Source organism: Tachypleus tridentatus, chromosome 6 (assembly GCF_004210375.1).
Source record: "Tachypleus tridentatus isolate NWPU-2018 chromosome 6, ASM421037v1, whole genome shotgun sequence".
Lineage (NCBI taxonomy): Eukaryota > Metazoa > Arthropoda > Merostomata > Xiphosura > Limulidae > Tachypleus > Tachypleus tridentatus.
In genome coordinates this window covers 11,111,084-11,135,395 of record NC_134830.1, presented here as the reverse complement: position 1 = coordinate 11,135,395, position 24,312 = coordinate 11,111,084, and the positions used below count along the sequence as shown (strand labels likewise).

The window sequence follows — 24,312 nt, the reverse complement described above, 5'->3', positions numbered from 1 at the left end:
CATCTATGGTTCTTCTCTGGCGAATTCTGTGTGAAACAATAAAACAGAAAAGAACTGCTCATAACTCTTAATGAAATTAATTATCAGTTCATGATCTAGCCACTAGAGACAAAAATATTGAAATTGCGTAAAAATTAACCAAAACTTTTATAATAATTTTTACTTTATTATCATGGAATAAACTAAACAAAATGTCAGTTTTGCTAAAATCGTAATCTTGACATTTTACCACAGAAGTAATAAAAATATAATTCATAAATTATGCAAACCAGTATGTAAATCTGAAGGTCAATCGAAAGCCATTTCCGTGTACATAAATCGAGTACAGAGTGTACTTGTTTTGGTTTTTTTTTTGTGTTTGAAGGTACAATGTATATGCGTTAACCGTCCCTAATATTGAAGTAATAAACTAGAGGGACGACAGATGGCGAAAATCACAAACCGCTATCTCTTGGATTACTCTTTTCAGACCGAACAGTGTGATTTGACTGCCACTCTTATAACACGCCCACGATCAAGGCCGCACAGTTTATATTTAAGTTCCTGATTCAAAAGATCTCGATTCTACAGTCCGACACTGTATCCCTGGGCCGACTGGACTTCAATATAAAGAAATTAATAAATTATCCGATAGGGGCGCTAAAAGCGTAAAGTCGATAAAATAAGTACTGAGTGACATGTCAGATTCTTCTCAACGTAAAGCCAGCTCCACCTTCGACTTTCTCTTATTATTTCGTTAAGTTTATATATTATAATTAAAACAACATCTAGTAATCTTAGTTGGTTCTTTCACCAAATCTGTTTTTTTTTTTTTCAGAAATGTTATATATCACATACTCTACAAATTGTTTGTTTGTTTTGGAATCTCGCACAAAGCTACTCGAGGGCTAACTGTGCTAGCCGTCCCTAATGTAGCAGTGTAAGACTAGAGGGAAGGCGGCTAGTCATCACCACCCACCGCCAACTCTTGGGCTACTCTTTTATCAACGAATAGTGGGAATGGCCGTCACTTTGTAACGCCCCACGGCTGAAAGGGCGAGCATGTTTGGCGCGACCTGGATGCGAACCCCGACCCTCAGATTAGGAGTGCACGCTTTAACGCGCTTGGCCATGCCGGCCTACTCTACAAACGTTAGAATACTTACTTAAAATGTTTCTTAATAATAAACTTTAACAATGGCTATCTGTGCTGTGCCCACCACGTGGATCGAAATCCGATTTGTAGCGTTCAGAATGATCGCTAAAACTGTTGGGAGAAGTAAAACAAAATAGGACAAAAGTGGAAACTGCTTTCGATTTTTATCTGAAAAATAATACGCTAACTAATACTTCTGACTTAAGACATAAACTAAGAAGAAAATAATAAATAAATTGTTTTCAGTCAAACGGGAGAAAAGAAGTTTGCAGTTAGAAGCAAATTGGTTCTTTGAACTACATCCCAATCGCACTGAAAATCATATTATAAATAAAATGAATTTTAAATATTTTAATATGAATTATTTTGAAAAGTGACTGAAACGGTTCACGTGAGTTTCTGAACAATGTCTTTATTCACTTGTCATAAGAGGTATCAAAACTGTAAACTGATTTATCGACAAAGTTCAGTGATAGAAACACAGAATAATATACATCTTATAAATACGCAATGCATCAGCTGTCATTAGCACGCGTTCCAAGCGTGCAAAGAATTGATATGTATTGATTCACCCCTCCAAGATTCAAGTAGCACGTGTAAAATGATCTGTATTGAATCCCCCCTCCAAGGTCTTCAGGTAACACGTGTAAAATGATGTGTATTGATTCCCTCCAAGGTATTCAGGTAGCACGTGTAAAAGATGTGTATTGATTCCCTCCAAGATATTCAGGTAGCACGTGTAAAATGATGTGTATTGAATCCTCCAAGGTATTCAGGTAGCACGTGTAAAATGATGTGTATTGATTCCCCCCTCCAAGGTCTTCAGGTAACACGTGTAAAATGATATGTATTGAATCTTCCTCCAAGATATTCAGGTAACACGTGTAAAATGATGTGTATTGAATCCCTTTCCAAGGTATTCAGGTGGAACGTGTAAATGATGTATATTGAATCCCCTTCAAGGTATTCAGGTGACACGTAAAATGATGTGTATTGAATCCCCTCCAAAATATTCAGGTAGCACGTGTAAAATAATGTATTGATTCCTCCAAGATATTCAGGTAGCACGTGTAAAATGATGTGTATTGATTCCCCTACAAGGTATTCAGGTAACACGTGTAAATGATGTGTATTGGTTCCCCTCCAAGGTGTTCAGGTAGCACGTAAAATGATGTGTATTGATTCCCCTCAAGCTAATCAGGTAACACGTAAAATTATGTGTATTGAACCTCTCCAAGGTATTCAGGTAACACGTGTAAAATGAAGTATTGATTCCCCTCTAAGGTATTCAGGTAGCACGTGTAAAATGATGTGTATTGAATCCCCTCCAAGGTCTTCAGGTAACACGTGTAAAATGATATGTATTGAATCTTCCTCCAAGATATTCAGGTAACACGTGTAAATGATGTGTATTGAATCCCTTTCCAAGGTATTCAGGTGGAACGTGTAAAATGATGTATATTGAATCCCCTTCAAGGTATTCAGGTGACACGTGTAAAATGATGTGTATTGAATCCCTCCAAGATATTCAGGTAGCACGTGTAAAATAATGTGTATTGATTCCTCTCAAGATATTCAGGTAGCACGTGTAAAATGATGTGTATTGATTCCCCTACAAGGTATTCAGGTAACACGTGTAAAATGATGTGTATTGGTTCCCCTCCAAGGTGTTCAGGTAGCACGTGTAAAATGATGTGTATTGATTCCCCTCCGCTAATCAGGTAACACGTGTAAATTATGTGTATTGAATCCTCTCCAAGGTATTCAGGTAACACGTAAAATGATGTGTATTGATTCCCCTCTAAGGTATTCAGGTAGCACGTGTAAAATGATGTATTGAATCCCTCCAAGGTCTTCAGGTAACACGTGTAAAATGATGTGTATTGATTTGCCTCCAAGATATTCAGGTAGCACGTGTAAAATGATGTGTATTGATTCCCCTCCAAGGTATTCAGGTAACACGTGTAAAATGATGTGTATTGATCCCTCCAAGGTGTTCGGGTAGCACGTGTAAAATGATGTGTATTGAATCCATCTCCAAGATATTCAAGTAGCACGTGTAAAATGATGTGTATTGAATCCCCTCCAAAGTCTTCAGGTAACACGTGTAAAATGATGTGTATTGATTCCCCTCCAAGGTATTCAGGTAACACGTGTAAAATGATGTATATTGATTCCCTCCAAGGTATTCAGGTAACACGTGTAAATTGATGTATATTAATTCCTCCAAGGTGTTCAGGTAGCACGTGTAAATGATGTGTATTGAATCCCTTCAAGGTCTTCAGGTAGCACGTGTAAAATGATGTGTATTGAATCCCTCTCCAAGATATTCAGGTAGCACGTGTAAAATGATGTGTATTGATTCCCCTCCAAGGTCTTCAGGCAACACGTGTAAAATGATGTGTATTGAATCCCCTCCAAGGTATTCAGGTAACACGTGTAAAATGATGTGTATTGAATCCCTTTCCAAGGTATTCAGGTGGCACGTGTAAAATGATGTATATTGAATCCTCCAAGATATTCAGGTAGCACGTGTAAAATGATGTATTGAATCCCCTCCAAGATATTCAGGTAGCACGTGTAAAATAATGTGTATTGATTCCTCCAAGGTATTCAGGTAACGCGTGTAAAATGATGTGTATTGGTTCCCCTCCAAGGTGTTCAGGTAGCACGTGTAAAATGATGTGTATTGATTCCCCTCCAAGCTAATCAGGTAACACGTGTAAAATTATGTATTGAATCCTCTCAAGGTATTCAGGTAACACGTGTAAAATGATGTGTATTGATTCCCCTCTAAGGTATTCAGGTAGCACGTGTAAAATGATGTGTATTGAATCCCCTCCAAGGTCTTCAGGTAACACGTGTAAAATGATGATGTATTGATTTGCCCTCCAAGATATTCAGGTAGCACGTGTAAAATGATGTGTATTGATTCCCCTCCAAGGTATTCAGGTAACACGTAAAATGATGTGTATTGATCCACCTCCTAGGTGTTCAGGTAGCACGTGTAAAATGATGTGTATTGAATCCCCTTCAAGGTCTTCAGGTAGCACGTAAAATGATGTGTATTGAATCCCTCTCGAAGATATTCAGGTAGCACGTGTAAAATGATGTGTATTGAATCCCTCCAAGGTCTTCAGGTAACACGTAAAATGATGTGTATTGATTCCCCTCCAAGGTATTCAGATAACACGTGTAAAATGATGTATATTGATTCCCCTCCAAGGTGTTCAGGTAGCACGTGTAAAATGATGTGTATTGAATCCCCTTCAAGGTCTTCAGGTAGCACGTGTAAAATGATGTGTATTGAATCCCTCCAAGATATTCAGGTAGCACGTAAAATGATGTGTATTGATTCCCCTTCAAGGTCTTCAGGTAACACGTGTAAAATGATGTGTATTGAATCCCCTCAAGGTCTTCAGGTAACACGTGTAAAATGATGTGTATTGAATCCCCTCCAAGGTCTTCAGGTAACACGTGTAAAATGATGTGTATTGATTCCCCTCCAAGGTATTCAGGTAACACGTGTAAAATGATGTATTGATTCCCCTCCAAGGTGTTCAGGTAGCACGTGTAAAATGATGTGTATTGAATCCCCTTCAAGGTGTTCAGGTAGCACGTGTAAAATGATGTGTATTGATTCCCCTCCAAGGTCTTCAGGTAACACGTGTAAATGATGTGTATTGAATCCCCCAAGGTCTTCAGGTAACACGTAAAATGATGTGTATTGATTCCCTCCAAGGTCTTCAGGTAACACGTGTAAAATGATGTGTATTGATTTGCCCTCCAAGATATTCAGGTAGCACGTGTAAAATGATGTGTATTGATTCCCCTCCAAGGTATTCAGGTAACACGTGTAAAATGATGTGTATTGATCCCCCTCCTAGGTGTTCAGGTAGCACGTGTAAAATGATGTGTATTGAATCCCCCTTCAAGGTCTTCAGGTAGCACGTGTAAAATGATGTGTATTGAATCCCTCTCGAAGATATTCAGGTAGCACGTAAAATGATGTGTATTGATTCCCTCCAAGGTGTTCAGGTAGCACGTGTAAAATGATGTGTATTGAATCCCCTTCAAGGTCTTCAGGTAGCACGTGTAAAATGATGTGTATTGAATCCCCCTTCAAGGTCTTCAGGTAGCACGTGTAAAATGATGTGTATTGAATCCCTCTCCAAGATATTCAGGTAGCACGTGTAAAATGATGTGTATTGATTCCCCCTCCAAGGTCTTCAGGTAACACGTGTAAAATGATGTGTATTGAATCCCCCTCCAAGGTATTCAGGTAACACGTGTAAAATGATGTGTATTGAATCCCCCTCCAAGATATTCAGGTAGCACGTGTAAAATAATGTGTATTGATTCCCCCCTCCAAGATATTCAGGTAGCACGTGTAAAATGATGTGTATTGATTCCCCCTCCAAGGTATTCAGGTAACACGTGTAAAATGATGTGTATTGGTTCCCCCTCCAAGGTGTTCAGGTAGCACGTGTAAAATGATGTGTATTGATTCCCCCTCCAAGCTAATCAGGTAACACGTGTAAAATATGTGTATTGAATCCCTCTCCAAGGTATTCAGGTAACACGTAAAATGATGTGTATTGATTCCCCTCCAAGGTATTCAGGTAGCACGTGTAAAATGATGTGTATTGAATCCCCCTCCAAGGTCTTCAGGTAACACGTGTAAAATGATGTGTATTGATTTGCCCTCCAAGATATTCAGGTAGCACGTGTAAAATGATGTGTATTGATTCCCCCTCCAAGGTCTTCAGGTAACACGTGTAAAATGATGTGTATTGAATCCCCCTCCAAGGTCTTCAGGTAACACGTGTAAAATGATGTGTATTGATTCCCTCCAAGGTATTCAGGTAACACGTGTAAAATGATGTGTATTGATTCCCCCTCCAAGGTGTTCAGGTAGCACGTGTAAAATGATGTGTATTGAATCCCCCTTCAAGGTGTTCAGGTAGCACGTGTAAAATGATGTGTATTGATTCCCCCTCCAAGGTGTTCAGGTAGCACGTGTAAAATGATGTGTATTGAATCCCCCTTCAAGGTGTTCAGGTAGCACGTGTAAAATGATGTGTATTGATTCCCCCTCCAAGGTCTTCAGTTAACACGTATAAAATGATGTGTATTGAATCCCCCTCCAAGGTCTTCAGGTAACACGTGTAAAATGATGTGTATTGATTCCCCCTCCAAGGTCTTCAGGTAGCACGTGTAAAATGATGTGTATTGAATTTCCCTCCAAGGTCTTCAGGTAACACGTGTAAAATGATGTGTATTGAATCCCCCTCCAAAGTCTTCAGGTAACACGTGTAAACACCTTTCTCAATAAAAGGAAATATTCTCCTCAGTTTGAGACAACTTTACACCTTCATATAGACAATGCGAATCCTCCTATTTCCAGGAGTTATATATATATTAGCACAGAAGCATAGAATTTTAAAATGGGCTAACCATGCTGTACTCAATGAAGGTATCAAAACCTTGATTTTTTTTAGCGTTATTACTCCACAAACTTATCGTTCAGCCATCAGGTGCCGTATCTGTGAGAGATCTCCATTTCTAATTGTTTGTTGCTAACTGAAGGATGAGGCATGTTCCTTTAAAGCTAATTTTCAGAGTGAAAAGGCCGAAACAATATATACTGCATTTAAAACCAAAGTCAACTGAGGTTATTCTTTGAGAGCTTCACTAGAAAACTTACGAAATTTGGTATTGTTGTTTGTGAAATACACCCTTGTGCAAATTAATTGAAACAAGACGGAAAATTACAATTTTTTTCAATTTTTTTGCGTTTTATTTCTGAGAATCCAAAAATTACTCACAAATTAATACATGATATGACCGCCTTTATTTTTCAGAAGATCATTAATCCGCTTTGGCATCGAGTCCACGAGTTGACTACAATTTTTACTAATTTCTGGATCGCGGTACCACACCTCAATTATGGCCTCAATTAGCTTATCTTTCCTAGTACAGTCTTTTCACCGAAGTCTTTCTTTACAAATCGCCCAAGGATTTTCAAAAGAATTTAGGTCCGAAGAGTTTCCAGGCCAGTCCTGCACCTTTATTCGTGTTGTAGTCATAAAATTCTTCACAAGTTTCGATGTGGGGCACGGAGCCAGATCTTGCTGAAAAATACTAAATCCGTTTGGAAATCTCTTTTTAATTCTGGAACGACTCGCCTCTGCAAATCTTCGATGTACTGTGGTCCTCGCATCATACCTTCTACGATGTATAAGCCTCCGACGCCATAGTAGCTGAAAAAACCCCAAAATATTTTCTTCAAGGGATGTTTTACGAACTGATTTATGTGAGATTCTTAAAGTTTCTCTCCTGAAGATCTGCGAACATGCAGACTTCTTTGACCCTTTGCGAAGAAATGAGTCTCGTCACTGAATAACACCTTCCTCCATTGTTCTTGCATCCAGTTCTTGTACTTCAGACCCCATTGATACCGTTTTTTTCTTCATTGAGTTGGTAAGAAGTTGTTTTTTTGACTGGTCTCCTTGCCCTTCTAACGCAATTTTGAATGACGTAATATTGCTCAAAATTTCATCATATATCCCAAAAATAAATCACCGTACTGCAAAACACAGCTAATGACGCCGTATGTGTGAGAAAATGACTATTAAAGGAAATCAGCGGATTCACCGAGCCTACACCGGCCGCCATGTTGAAAATATTGTAAAATAACCATTTGTTTCAATTAATTTGCACAAGGATGTAAGTAATAACCACTGGGCTTGTTACCTCAAATTCTACAGCATGTATAGAGTAATACTAAGTATTTTATTTCTGTAGAACGTACCGTCTCTAACGGTGAAACATGTTTCACCGTTAGAAACGAAGCGCTGTGCAGAAACACATCTAATGTACCACAAACAATTGTTTCGAAATTCCATATTCTTTGTGAGTTAAGTGGTAGCTTGTAAACACTTTATAGAACGAATTACACCTCTTAACATCAACTGTCTGCACTGTTTAATCACAAGACAACCGACGCTTATATTAAGGTACGGTCCCCCAGTGCGATAGCTATAAGTTTACAGACTTCCATTAATAAAATACGAGGTTCGATTTCCTGCAGTGGACAGAGTGGATAGTCCAATCTGGATTTGCTCTCAAACATATAATCTTAAATTACAACCTTTATATTTCAAATGATACTGTTCTCATATCGTTAACAGAAGAACACTTCACATCATACTGTTCTCATATCGTTAACAGAAGAACACTTCACATCATACTGTTCTCATATCGTTAACAGAAGAACACTTCACATCATACTGTTCTCATATCGTTAACAGAAGCACACTTCAGATCATACTGTTCTCATATCGTTAACAGAAGAACACTTCAGATCATACTGTTCTCATATCGTTAACAGAAGAACACTTCAGATCATACTGTTCTCATATCGTTAACAGAAGAACACTTCAGATCATACTGTTCTCATATTGACAACATAAACACACTTTAAATCAAATTGTTCTTGAAATAAACAGAAAAATGGAATTCAGATTCAAAGAACACAAAAAACACCTTCACACGTTTTTTGAACACTGCAAATCAAATAAACACAACATAACCATAGAAAACACCCAGATACAAAGTAGGGAAACAAATATAAACAAATGCCAAATCAAAAAAGCCCTACTTATACAACAACTAAAACCAAAACTAAATCAATATAAAGGAACACCTTTATACCTATACTAATTACTAACCTAACATCCAACTACAACACCCCCTACAATCACGTACTCGTTTTTCTCTCGTCCCTAAGACATGTGCCCGGCAACGGTCAGCTGCAAATTCTCTCTTTGTTAACCTGAAGATGACCTAGGAAGGTCAAAACATTGATTCTGTACTTTATTTTAATTAAAGGTTTAATACCCATACCAGCCATCTTGAGAATACGTCATCTAAATTCACAAAAGTTTCCGGAAAGTACCAGCAACATCCCAGACGCTGTTGACTTTAGCAGTATTGTGGTAGGAATTGTTTGATGAAGAAAGGTTGTACAATAGAGCAATCTACCAATAAAGATCTTCAGAGACCGTAATCATACATCAGACTGAATGAGTCGGTAAAAGCATAGATCGAAATTGGCCAGTTCTCTAGTTTTAAGGTTATATTCAAGAGAGCGCCATCTTGGCGCTAAATTTCCATTATCTTACTCTTTATTTAAAAAAAAAGTTTTATTACCAAAACGTAAAGACGATGCCACTAAAGAAGTAACTTCTGGTGTTGTTGATCGAAACCCTTGTCGTAAAAAAAATGACCCTTCGATTAGAACAATTACGCTAAATAAGCAATTCATTTTTATTTTGGTTCTAAAGCTATTTACCTTAAAAAGTTTATTCGCTTCTTTTTGGAAATGGCACAAGGGCTTTTCAGAAATGGCACAAGCACTATTCATCCCTGATTTTGAACTGATGGACCAGAGAGAAGGTATCTAGTCCACAGTAGCCATATTTAACAAATATTCACCTACGAGATATGAAGAAATGTTTTATTTACGAGTCAATAAATGAAAACGAACTAAGCGACATTTCCTATATACGGTTACAAGACCTTTTACAAAACACTTCGGAAGTTTAACTAGATAAAAGGGTTAATAATCTCTGGTGGAGATGCATGTTAACCAAATAGACCGGCCATCTAAGAAGTACGTAAAATGAAGTAGATGTATCATGGACTTAGACCTTGATATTTGTCCAAACTTAGAGATAATTAAACACATTAGATTATTACTTTTATGAGAAACATTAACATTGTTTCCAGATGTTAGTTTCAATGGTCTGACTGCACAGTTCAGAAGGTACTGGATGGTTGGTTAGAATAAAAGTAAAAGGGATAAGTGTTTAAATTCTCATCCAGGTCCATAGATTTTAAGTTTCTTTAAAGAAACGCAAATGTTTCACATTATGAGTCCTTAGTTGAGAGTGTGTATCACCACCTCTCTCGTAAAAGTCTCTTATTTTCAAAATATTATCACAATTTGTTTGTTTATGATTTTGGGGCAAAGCTACGCGAGAGCTATCTGCGCTAGCCGTCTCTAATTTGGCAGTGTAAGACTAGAGGGAGAGCAGCTAGTTATGACCAGCCGCCGCCAACTCTTGGGATTGGCTTTACCAACAAATAGTAGGATTAATCGAGACATTATAACGCCCTCAGGGTTGAAAGAGCGAGCATCTTTAATGTGAGGAGAATTCGAACCCGCGATCCTCAGATTACGAGTCGAGTGCCTTAACTACCTTGTCATGCCGGGCCTATTCTGACAATGATGGAGTTGGCTTATGCTACGTTCATAAATTCGTCATGTATTAAACTTTAAAAGATTTAAGCACATCTGCACCTTATCTCTAATTTTTTATTCATTTAGGCACATAACAACCCGATAAGCAACGTAACGTACACTCTGTACACCAGGGTGAATCAAACCCAGGTTTTACTATTGTAAATTCATAAATTTACCCATAATCTACCGGGAGACAATATACATGAAGTTGAATAACTTATTGAGGTTAACAGAGAAGCCGTTTATTTTGTTGTTAGTTTCCTCAGGTCAAACAATCATAAAAAGAACAACAAATGTTTGGCTACTATGGTAACATCTTTAAAAGAGACACACTTGCAGTAGAGAGCACGAACATGCAGAGGTGGGAGTGAAATTACCTGTTTGAAGTGTACGTGTACTTTCGTAACACGAAAATTTAATGGATTATCGTGGAAAACAAATCGGAATATGGGTCCACGAGTGATCCTTACTTGGACTTAAAGTTGTTCTCATATTCTACTGCAAGATCAAACCAAATTTACAAACATCAAATCGAAAACTAAAATAATCAGAAGGTTTGGTTTAAATTTTACCCAAAGCTACACGAGTGCCATCTGTATTAGCCGTATATAATTTATTTAGCTGTAATAGACTGGAGGGAAGGCCAACACCACCCACCGCCAACTTTTGGCTGCTCTCTTTATCAACGAATAGTGGGATTAACCGTCAAATTAAACAACTCCCCGCGGCTGAAACGGCGAGTATTTTTTGGTGGAACAAGGATTCGAACTTACGATCCTCAGATTACGAATCGAGCGTCCTAACCATCAGGCTATGTCGTGCCGTTATGTACCGTCAACATCAGGCTATGTCGAACCGTTATGTACTGTCACCATCAGGCTATGTCGAATCGTTATGTACTATCACCATCAGGCTATGTCGAACCGTTATGTACTGTCACCATCAGGCTATGTCGAACCGTTATGTACTACCACCATCAGGCTATGTCGAACCGTTATGTACTATCACCATCAGGATATGATCAATTTACGAACCACACGAGGACCGAATGTGGCCTAGCAGTTGGCACACCACGACTGTAAATCAGAGGTGCATGAGCTGCGAAATATTACCACAAGAAATAGCACACGTGTGTTATTTGATCAGACAAGAGTATCCCAAAAGTTTGGTTAGTGGTGTTGATGAATTACTTGTTGTAAATTAGTGACAGTTAGCGCATGCTCACAACCAACAAATAAGTGTTTTATGTTATTGCAATTAATTCTGTATGGCCATGTATAATATAACATGTTGTTGTTTTTTAATTCAACTGATACGAAGAGTGAATCTCGTTTTGTTTGTTGCAAATCGAGAGCTCAAACCACGAGGTCATGCGGAGGCCCTGACCAGAAGAAGAGAGTTTATTTGTATGTTGTTAAACACGAAACTAGACAAAGAGCTATCTGTGTTGTGTCCAGCACGGGTATCGAAACCCAGTTTTAGCATTATAAGAGGGAGAGGAAAGCAGAAGAAGTGAGAGGTCACTGTTTCAATAGCCACAGTGTTGCTCTGGTTGGTTCTAGCTTTAGTACCGCATTCAGTAGAGTTCAGTAAAGTTGGTTACAACACATCTGGTAGATTTATAGCAAAACGGCTCGTTTGGGTTGAAAATATTTTATAGAGAGTGAACAACGTTTCGACCTTCTTCGGTCATCGTCAGGTTCCGAAGAAGGTCGAAACGTTGTTCGCTCTTCTATGTAAAATATTTTCTCAACCCAAACGAGCCGTTTTGCATATAAATTTCTCAACAAGTGGGTTTCTCGACATCACATCTGGTAGAATTTCAAAACTTCTGATTGACTAAGATTAGCAATGTTAATCTAAATAAAGTAGCAAAATGTTACACCATGATACCGCTAGATTTTACTGTTATTCGGATCTAATCAATACCATGATACCGCTAGATTTTACTGTTACTTGGATCTAATGAATACTATGATACCGCTAGATTTCTACTGTTACTTGGATCTAATGAATACTATGATACCGCTAGATTTTTACTGTTACTTGGATCTAATGAATACTATGATACCGCTAGATCTTTACTGTTACTTGGATCTAATGAATACCATGATACCGCTAGATCTTTACTGTTACTTGATCTGATCAATTAGTTCACTACAGATGTTCTTGCTGTGTTCGTGATAATGCAGCCCAAAAGTAGCTCAGAGAAAGGTACGTAAGCTTACGGCACTAAAATTCGAGTTTTGATACCCGTTGTGGGCAGAGCACAAATAACCCATTGTGTAAAAAAAAAACAACAAGTCATAATAATATACACTGGCATGTAGAGTTGTGCTTATTCATCATGTACAGTAGACAGAGACCTCTACCTTGGAGAAGAAAGCAAATATGTTTAAATAAATAAAAATTAATTTCAAACAAATTCATACCAAGACATTGGTTTTAGTTTCGCCTTTCTGAAACAGACGTCTCATATTCTTCCCCATCTTGGCCACGATTTACACAAACTTTAAAATTTTTACTGAAACATTATGAGGTGTAATTAGAATGATCTATCTTAGACTGCTGGATAAAAGTTTGAAAGCCAATGACTATAAAAGAACTGGTTTGGTTTGAATTTCGCGTAAATCTACACAAGGGACATCTTCGCTAGCCGTCACTAATTTAGTAGTTTAAGACCAGAGGAGAGGCAGCTAGTCATCACCACCAACCGCCAACTCTTGGGCTACTCTTTTACCAACGAATAGTGGGATTGACCATCACGTTATAACGCCCCCACGGCTGAAAGGGCGAGCATGTACTGTATGTACGGCACTAGTACTGTATTCACGGTTCGATACCTTTATTCTGAAGTCAAGTAACTTTATTCAGAAATAAACACTTTTTACAGCAATGTTGTTTTCCAGAATTTTCCGTTAAAGAACTTTCACCAATCTATTAAACACACACGTTAGAAAAACAGTCCAGGTGGGTTAAGGCGTTCGACTCGTAATCTGAGGGTCGCGTGTTCGAAACCTTGTCGCACCAAACGTGCTCTCCATTTCAGCCGTGGGGGCGTTATTATGTGCGGCCAATCCCACTATTCGTTGGTAAAAGAGTAGCCCAAGAGTTGGCGGTGGGTGGTGATGACTAGCTGCCGTCCCTGTAGTCTTACACTGCTAAATTAGGGACGACTAGCGCAGATAACCCTCGTGTAGCTTTGTGCGAAATTCCAAACAAACAAACAGAAAACGGTACTAGGGAAATATATTTAGCTAATACTTTGAGTGCAAAACAAGAGAAATTAATAGAGTATTGACTGATGATTCGTTCTTTCACAAATAATAATTGTTTTAGTTTGATATCGTGTACGTTCGTCTTTGATGGTTACTTTTTATCATTCTTTCGTTGTACAACAATTTCTCTATCAGTTGAACATAATTAAATAATATGATTAATTGTAGTTTCAATATTGTTTATTTTTTCTTAAGCAGAAAGCTACACAATAGGCTATCTGTGCTTCGCTCACCGTAGATTTCGAAACCCGCCGCCAGGGAATATTAGAAGTCAGAAGCTTTACTGTTGTATGTTTTTCTCAAGCAGTATTTTCTAATTTTTTTGACAAGATGCAACTTTTACAGTAAGATTATATTTTAGAGTAGGTACGACGTTTCGATCACTGTTGCTATCATTATCCAGTTTACACGTTTTAACACTAAAGAACGTTTTAATATTTAAATCAACGTTCAAAATTTAACAATGTATTTAAATACTTAACTATTTAAAATGTATTTAAATACTTAACTATTTAAAATGTATTTAAATACTTCATTACGTAACAATGTATTTAAATACTTAACTATTTAAAAATGTATTTAAATACTTCATTACGTAACAATGTATTTAAATACTTAACTATTTAAAATGTATTTAAATACTTCATTACTTAACAATGTATTTAAATACTTAATTATTTAACAATGTATTTAATTATTTAATAATGTACTTAAATATTTAATTATTTAATAATGTACTTAAATATTTAATTATTTAATAATGTATTTACAAGCCTAATTATTTAATAATGTACTTAAATATTTAATTATTTAATAATGTATTTACAAGCCTAATTATTTAATAATGTATTTAAATATTTAATTATTTAATAATGTATTTACATACTTAATTATTTAATAATGTATTTACATACTTAACTTTCTAATAACATATTTAAATACTTAATTATTTAACAACATATTTAAAAGCTAAAACTAATATTACTTACTGCAACAGCTGTATGTTACAATCAAGAATATTTTATCAGTAAGTACAATCAAAAATCGACTATTATCGTTTTATAATAACTCGTTTCTCTCTCAGGAAAGCTTCAGCTTCTACGATATTTCAAAATGATTAAAATTTCATTAAAATTACGAGTTAAAAGTTGGCTACAGTACGTAAAAAGATTCTATTAAAAATAAAGTAGAATTTAAAATGTTTCCGCCCTCTAGCGCCATTTGATGGAAACATTCCGAAAAATATATCCACCAATCGTTATACATACGTATTTCGAAAGCTAATTTTATTTAGTTCGCAACTTCAATCGACTCAAAATCTGATTAACATCAAATATTTTCGTTCATATGATAGACACATTACTTTTTTCTCAAATGAAAAATTAGAAAATAATTTTTATTTGTTTTTTTTTATAAATAGGGATATCTGATGAGTGGCTGCCGTGATTAAGCGTATTGTTCATCTGTTCATCCATTTAGTCAATGACACTCATCCGTAGAGAAAAGCTAGCGAGCAGGTAAAGTGTTCGCCAGAGCACTCTGAGTCAGCGATTTCATTCTAATCTAAAGACGTCCATACAGGGTTGGTATTGAATTACAAAGGCGCAATTATAAGAAGATAGTTATATTATTCTATTTTTAATTGCACGATATTTTGTAAGCGGTAGAATACCTAGTACACTATAGGTTTTTCTTTTATTCCCAATGAAACTAAAATGTATTTCTCAAGTAACACCTACATCGCTACACGAGGGCTAAGTGCGCTACTCGTCTCTAATTCAGCAGTGTAATACTATTGTAAGACTAAGAGGAAAGGCAGAAAGAGATTGAAACCGACCGCCAACTCTTGGGCTACTCTTTTACCAACTAATAGTGGGATTGAGCGTAACATTATAACGTCCCCACCGACGAAAAGGCAAGAATACTTGGTGTGACGGAGATTCAACCTCGCGACCCTCAGATTGCGAGTCAAGCGCCACACAAATTAAGAACACAAAAATCATAATTGCGGATCTGTCATTATCTATTTCCTTTCTTAACTGAAATAAAATATATATATTTATATAGTTACGTTGTACTTCAAAGTTTAAAATATGACATTCGACAAAACGTGGCAAATGAGAAACTGCTTTGTTTGTTTTGAATTTCGCGCAAAGCTACTGAGGGCTATCTGCGCTAGCCGTCCCTAATTTAGCAGTGTAAGACTAGAGGGAAGGCAGCTAGTCATCACCACCTACCGCCAACTCTTGGGCTACTCTTTTACCAACGAATAATGGGATTGATCGTCACATTATAACGCCCCCACGGCTGAAAGGGCGAGTATGTTTGGTGTGACTGAGATTCGAACCCGCGACCCTCGGATTAGAGTCGAACGCCTTAGCACGCTTGGCCATGCCGGGCCGCACGTGAGGAACACCGGCTCTGATCTAAAATGTGCTGTGAGCTTTCTTCATCATAGGTACGGAACCTCAATTTTAACGTCATAAACTCACAGATTTATTGCCGAGCTACTGGGAGAGAGGATAAAGTCGGAATTGCGACTTAAAACCCAATATATATTTTTATTTTCTAAAAATAGCTTAATTATAATTAAATATTAAATAATAGTGTCTGAATTATTGTGAAGCGTTAGTAACGATAATCGTCGTTACATTTCTCGATTCTGAAATGTGATACTTCTTAAAATAAAAACAACTTTGCACAGACACAAATAATCCTAGTAGTTAGGTTATTACAAATGAAGACTGACCATAACGTACACTGATCACACAGATACAAACTAAACTAAACCTGTTAGTTAGGTTATTATAGATAAAGACTGACCCTAACGTACACTGATCATACAGACGTAAACTTAATTAACCCTAGAAGTTAGGTTGTTAGAGATGCAGACTGATCCTTATGCACACTGATCACATATGAATATGAAATATACATTATAAACTCAAATAAGCCTAACTATAGCGTGACAAACACCTGACAACAGAAACGGTCCAATACGCTAGAATGAATGTGAAAAAGGGTTACCCGTTTCAACCACAAAAGGCACGTGGACTGGCATGGCCTGGTGATTAGAACGTTGGACTCGCAATGTTCTGGTCAAGGGTTCGAATCCAATCATCTATTATTCTCGCTCTTTCAATCGTTATAAGTTGAATGATAAGCCCATCATTCATCGATAAAGAGTAGCCCAAAGACTGGCGATGGGTGGTGTTACCTTCCCATTATTGTATCACCATCGGTAAAGAGTAGTCCAAAGACTGGCGATGGGTGGTGTTACCTTCCCATTATTGTATCACCATCGGTAAAGAGTAGTCCAAAGACTGGCGATGGGTGGTGTTACCTTCCCATTATTGTATCACCATCGGGAAAGAGTAGCCCAAAGACTGGCGATGGGTGGTGTTACCTTCCCATTATTGTATCACCATCGGGAAAGAGTAGCCCAAAGACTGGCGATGGGTGGTGTTACCTTCCCATTATTGTATCACCATCGGTAAAGAGTAGCCCAAAGACTGGCGATGGGTGGTGTTACCTTCCCATTATTGTATCACCATCGGGAAAGAGTAGCCCAAAGACTGGCGATGGGTGGTGTTACCTTCCCATTATTGTATCACCATCGGGAAAGAGTAGCCCAAAGACTGGCGATGGGTGGCGTTACCTTCCCATTATTGTATCACTTCATAATTATTAACGACTAATGTAGATATTCTTCAAGTATATTTGCTCGAAATATATATTTTTTAAAAAAGGTGCTCCGAGTGGCACAGTGGTATGTCTACTGACGTACAACATTATAAACGTGATTTCGATCTCCGTGGTGGACCGACTACGGATAGCTCATTGTGTAGCTTTGAGCTTAAGTATCGAATAAACTTTTCTATTTTTACACTGATGTTACCACACTATTTCAAAACTGTTAATGTGTCGGGTGTGATAACAATATGACACACACCCACATATAACGACGAATGTTTTAAAAATAAGTTTGGTTTAAACGTAACCACACCAACCCACTTGTGCATTTCTAGTAAATATCACACCAAATATACACGTGGTAGTTCCACACACAACCGTTTATATTAGTGGTTCCCAACCAGGGGTGCTTGGGGGTGCGAGATAACATTTGTTTTGGCCACCTTCACCTTTATTCTTAAATAAATAATTACTGTGAGGGGTGCGAGAACATATTAAAATTTTTTTAGCGGTGCACGACATAGAAAAGGTTGAGAACCACTGGTTTATACAGTACGGCATGCATGTGACTAATAAGTTTTTATTTTCGTATTTACCATACGGTGGTAAATGAAGCGGTTGTATACTGTGTACTCACGTCTTGCTGTGATGGAAACTTGAAGTTAAATTGTCTAGCTTATTTTGTGTGAAACACTTGTCATGTTAGTTTTCGTTAACAGTTATTACTACTTCCTGTTACAATATTATTATTGTGATAACTGGATATATCTGAAGCCTGAATGACTACTCTATTGGTTGTATCATTTTAAATAGAAAAACGGAATAACAAGTATTCCAGTGAGTCAGTGGTAATATTATGGTCTTACAATGCTAAAATCCAAGGTTCGATTCCCTACAGATCGTCTTTATGCTAAGAACCCTCCATCAGTACGTTTGCAGATTCACACCACTATAAATCGGGTTTCGATACCCGTGGTGAGCAGAGCCCTTTGTGTACCTTTGTGCACAATAACAAAAGAAAACAAACAATTGTGTTCAGATAAATAAAACAGGCGTTTATTTTTTCTATTGTATAATACGTAAAACTCATTTTTATTAGTCTAACAACAAATATAACAATGTTATCCTTGTATTTCAGAATTTCTTCATTTAATAATTTAAACTGTTCCTTCGTGAAAGACGCACGCGGTAAAAGCAGAGAAAGTCGACGAAAAACACGAGACCGTTAATAAATTAAAGGCAGAGTATAGTTTTTACATTATTTATTAACTAACTAAATATTAATTGCTACGAAATAAGCCACGCTGATTAAATGAATAATTAGCAAACCTTAGTAGGTTTTTGTTCAACGATATTTCGATGAAATAAGACTAGATACGTGAAATTGGTATTTCGATTTACACGTCTTTACTTCATCGCTAACGACAGCTTAAAATTTGGACTTCTAATTGTTTGATATATCTTGTTGTTAGATAACCTACCACCTTTTAACTACGTAACTCGTTGCTACACATGCTAACGAAAGGCGTCGTTTTTTCCTTTAAAATAATTTCAAGAAATATAATAACTTTGTTAGGTGCCTCTGTGGGCTTATGTAGTTTTAATTCAATTAATTCGATGATAGAAGCCTCTAGGGAAGTCAGACTTAAAAAACGAGATCGCTGGCACTGTTATTGCAACGGGCGGCTATACCACCTACCTCCTGTTATGTTTATTTTTCCTTTCTTCAACTATCTTGTAGGCGTCTCTAGAGCTTTGTAGTTTCGCGTATCTCCCGAATAATCAAAGTAGATGGACTTAAACTGACACCTTATTACCGTTACAAACAAGTTCCATTAGGCCTAAACCTAAAGAACTGTTGTTAGAGTTTCTATTGAGCAACAACGTTAAACTGTGGAACAGCTGAGTCGCCGTCTAAATTACCTTTCTCTCTTCACACTGGAGTTACTCCCGTTCTGGTCCTGATCTAGCTGTAGGACTGTTTTAATATCCCAGAAAGCAGCAAGTGCACCTTATCTGTTCAGTCATCTCCGCTATTGACCACTGGAGGCGCCACTGTACAACCAGATTGGTGACTCGTTCCGAGGCGAGCACAGGCTGGATAGTAGTTGTCTAAATTTATTTTCTTCGCTAGCCTCGTGGCAAGTTTACTAAGTGCTGAACATTCACTTTCGTTCTAATCCTGACGACACACACTCATTTTCAATGGGAAATTTGGAACAGCAATTTTTCCTCGAACACGCAATATTCTGATTCTTCAGAGGATTAAAAGGAAAGCTCGATAAAAGATGGATCTGGAAATTGACTTATTTCCACTGGAATATTTTAACACTAACATGAGGAGCGCGCCCTTTCTTGTCACATTATTCACATTAGATACTGTATCTCTAGGGAACAGAGCTTAGAATTCAAGTGAACACTCGCTTAGTTACGTATCAATTAAACTGTGGATTCATTTCAAGGTAATTTGCTCATTTCAACACTGTTTCCTTAAGGCATCATTACAGAAACTAATTATATCTTAACGCCCCATTCGTTTTCTTTTAACAGACAAGCATTTAAAATTATACTAAAATATTTAAGTTCCGGAACCAGAAGGAATAAAAAATCTCACCAAATTTTCAAGCTGGAGTCCATTTAATTGTATGACTTTAGGAAACATAATGTTTCTATGGTCTTTCTTTGTATCTTCTTTCACTGGTTTATTTAATCTAACGTCTTTCTAAGCATTTTTTATGAATCCAAAAAGTCGAGCTCAAGTCAACAAACAACAATTGAACCAAGGAAGTAGAAACGTGAAATTCAATCGTTTTCATTATCATTTTAATTATATCTTTGTAATTAATTATGTGCTGCGTACGGAATTATAACCCACGACCCTGAAATTGCGAATCGAGAGCCCTAACCACCAGGCCACCACAGGCCTCTCCTCAAAATAGAAATATTGATTGTTAAACGTTTCAAGTTTTATATTTGAAACGTTTCTGATGAAATAGGCAAGATGCTGACAGGTTTTGATATCATATGTTGTATTGACACACTAAACCAAGAAAACTTCGGTTACAGTTTCGTACATTTGTTAGTTGTGACGTAAAGAACGTGATGCAAATACATATCTGCCAATCACCGCGCATGCACTTAAAGTAGAATATTTTGTTCGATATAATCTAAGATTCTCTGAATCCTTATAGTGGTTAACTCTTGTGTGAAAATGTGTCCTAGTTGTACGATTAGAGAATCTCTCTTTATCTGCAATTACAAAATGTTCAGTTCAGGATCTATTAGTGAACCTTATAATAGAGGTTTCTACGTTTTAATTACCGAAACTCAACTAGTCCATCAAAACTTATTCAGTTTCTATCGAACTTAAGAGAAAAACTGTTTCCCAGTGTTCATTTCACTAGTTATATCTTAAAGAAATACACAGACGCTACGTTCGGTGACTTTATCGGTACGTCTGCGTAACAACTAATAATATGTAAATAGAACTTCTGTTGCTTTTCCAAATGATGACTCTTCTTTATTAGGTTCGTACTGTCGTCTGGAACACACCAAATGACTTTTTCCGCTAATGTTTGTATTTAATGATTCTCATCTGTTACAAGTTATCACACGTTCCTTACCACGGCTAGAGAAAGACCTGTTATAGCTCTTTTTCTGGGTGATCCTAGTACCCTCAGTTGATCCACATTTCTTTCTTACAATGTCACTAAGTACAAGGGGTATTTCCATCTTGAAAAATTCTGAATTTCCGATGTGAGCGTATCCTTAAAATATGAGTGTGTGAATATTTTACATCAGAAATGTTCGTTAAATACCCTTCCCAAGAGCGATCAAGCATAAATAAAATGTAGTTCTGATACAAGTCATTCCTTCACAAATTTATATATGTTGTGTTGTCACATGACTTCTTATTTTTGCATATTCAAAATACATTTAACGTAAGGTACCCAACCGTATGTATCTGTTATTTCGGTTAAAGAACAGTTAGTAATAATAGACAAGAGGGTAAACCATGGATGTGGTTTATAAAAGTACAAGTGTGAGACTGAAAGTTGTGTAGCGTGAGAAATGAATGAAGCAACTATATATAATAACAATCTTTGTAGCCTTTACCTTACAAACACTACAACTGTATTTATAAAATTGGGTTTAATAATAAATAAAACAGTTTGTGTGCAAATTAAAATACAAAAATCTTCGGTGAAGTGTAAAACAATTTAAAATAAATCTTTCCAAGGCAAAAGTAATAACATTTGAAAAACTGATGCATCGATCGGTTAGCTTGCTATTACGGAAGACAGAAAGACACGTTGGTTATTATTGTCTCAGACTATCAAAATCAGACAGGTACTTAACTCATAACAGTCAGCTGAACAATATCATTTCATCATGGTTTGACCCAGTGTGGCCAGATGGTTACATCGCTCAACTCGCAGTCTGAGGGTCGCGGAATCGAATCCCCATCACACCAGACTTATCCTTTCAGCTGCAGTGGCGTTATTATGTGACGGGAAATCTCACATATATATATCACATATGTACTGTACTGTGGTGATGGCTAGATGCCTTCCCTCTAGTCTTACACTGGTAAATAAGGAACCAGTAGGTCACATATCCCTCATGTAGTTTTCCGCGAAATTCAAAAACAAACAACATCAGGGTTTATCCAATCAGAATCAAGAAGCTTAGCAATAAAAGTTACTTCCCACTCTGTCGAGATCAGATAATACATGCAGCTCTCTATAACTGACCCAGGTATCTGTTTAAACATATATAAGTGGTATCCGTTATAAGGGCCACAATCCCAGCTGTAATATTCACAAAGAAAGTTCAGGAAATATTACACTGTAACATAATTAAGAAAATATAATGAAGATAAAAACTCAAATACAGAATTAATTCTAAATGTTCGTGGTGTTAAAAGAGTATCTTAAGTGGTATTTAAATAATAATATTGTGTGAAGCCTACAAGAGGAAAACAAATTAGAAAATTCTCATTTCATATTACGTTGCTATTATCTTACACTATTACTGTGTTCCTTACAGAAGTAGAACCAACGAAAGTGATCTGACTGTATTATAAGTACCACCACAGACTGTGTTGTAAGCACTAAAGTAGCCTGACTGTGCTATAAATACCACCACAGACTGTACTACAAGTACTAAAGTGATCTGACTGTACTGTAAGTACTAAAGTGATCTGACTGTATTATAAATACCACCACAGACTGTACTATAAGTACTAAAGTGATCTGACTGTACTATAAGTACTAAAGTGATCTGACTGTACTATAAGTACCACCACAGACTGCACTGTAAGTACTAAAGTGAAATGACTGTACTACAAGTACCACCACAGACTGTACTGTAAGTACTAAAGTGATCTGACTGTACTATAAGTACCACCTCAGACTGTACTACAAATACTAAAGTGATCTGGCTGTACTATAAGTACCACCACACACTTTACTGTAAGCACTAAACTGATCTGACTGTACTATAAATACCACCACAGACTGTATTGTAAGTACTAAAGTGATCTGACTGTACTATAAGTATCACCACAGACTGTACTGTAAGTACTAAAGTGAAATGACTGTACTACAAGTACCACCACAGACTGTACTGTAAGTACTAAAGTGATTTGACTGTACTATAAGTACCATCTTAGACTGTACTACAAGTACTAAAGTGATCTGACTGTACTATAAGTACCACCTCAGACTGTACTACAAGTACTAAAGTGATCTGACTGTACTATAGGTACCACGTCAGACTGTACTACAAGTACTAAAGTGATCTGACTGTACTATAAGTACCACAACACACTTTACTGTAAGCACTAAAGTGATCTGACTGTACTATAAATACCACACAGACTGTACTGTAAGTACTAAAGTGATCTTACTGTACTATAAGTATCACCACAGACTGTACTGTAAGTACTAAAGTGAAATGACTGTACTACAAGTACCACCACAGACTCTACTGTAAGTACTAAACTGATCTGACTGTACTATAAATACCACCTCAAACTGTACTACAAGTACTAAAGTGATCTGACTGTATTATAAATACCACCACAGACTGTACTACAAGTATACTAAAATGGCCTGACTGTACTATAAATACCACCACAGACTGTACTACAAGTACTAAAGTGATCTGACTGTACTATAAGTACCACCACACACTTTACTGTAAGTACTAAAGTGATCTGACTGTATTATAAATACCACCACAGACTGTACTATAAGTACTAAAGTGATCTGACTGTACTATAAATACCACCACAGACTGTATTGTAAGTACTAAAGTGATCTGACTGTATTATAAGTACCACCACAGACTCTACTGTAAGTACTAAAGTGATCTGACTGTACTATAAATACCACCTCAGACTGTACTACAAGTACTAAAGTGATCTGACTGTACTATAAATACCACCACAGACTGTACTACAAGTATACTAAAATGGCCTTACTGTACTACAAATACTAAAGTGATCTGACTGTACTATAAGTACTACCACACACTTTACTGTAAGTACTAAAGTGTTCTGACTGTATTATAAATACCACCACAGACTGTACTATAAGTACTAAAGTGATCTGACTGTACTATAAATACCACCACAGACTGTATAATAAGTACTAAAGTTATCTGACTGTACTATAAGTACCATCACAGACTGTATTGTAGGTACTAAAATGATTTGACTGTACTATAGGTACCACCAGATGGCATTAATAAATTTGGTTATCAACTTTTACAATACAATGTAATTTTACATCTCTTAACTGAACTGCATTAATTGTGAAGCTTCGCCAAATTTATTAGGGGCTATGATCATATTCCAGTGTTAGACTAGAATAGCCCAAATATTGGCAGCA

At 36.9% G+C, this 24,312-nt stretch overlaps 1 protein-coding gene across 1 annotated transcript in view; it reads right to left on the bottom strand.

The window, feature by feature from the left end:
- LOC143254482 (neprilysin-1-like) overlaps positions 1–19,366 on the bottom strand; it is a gene marked incomplete at its 3' end in the record, with an annotated part of 66,705 nt that extends 47,339 nt beyond the window's left edge. The window contains 1 exon segment of the mRNA XM_076509659.1: positions 19,116–19,366.
- Between the last annotated feature and the right edge of the window lie 4,946 nt (positions 19,367–24,312).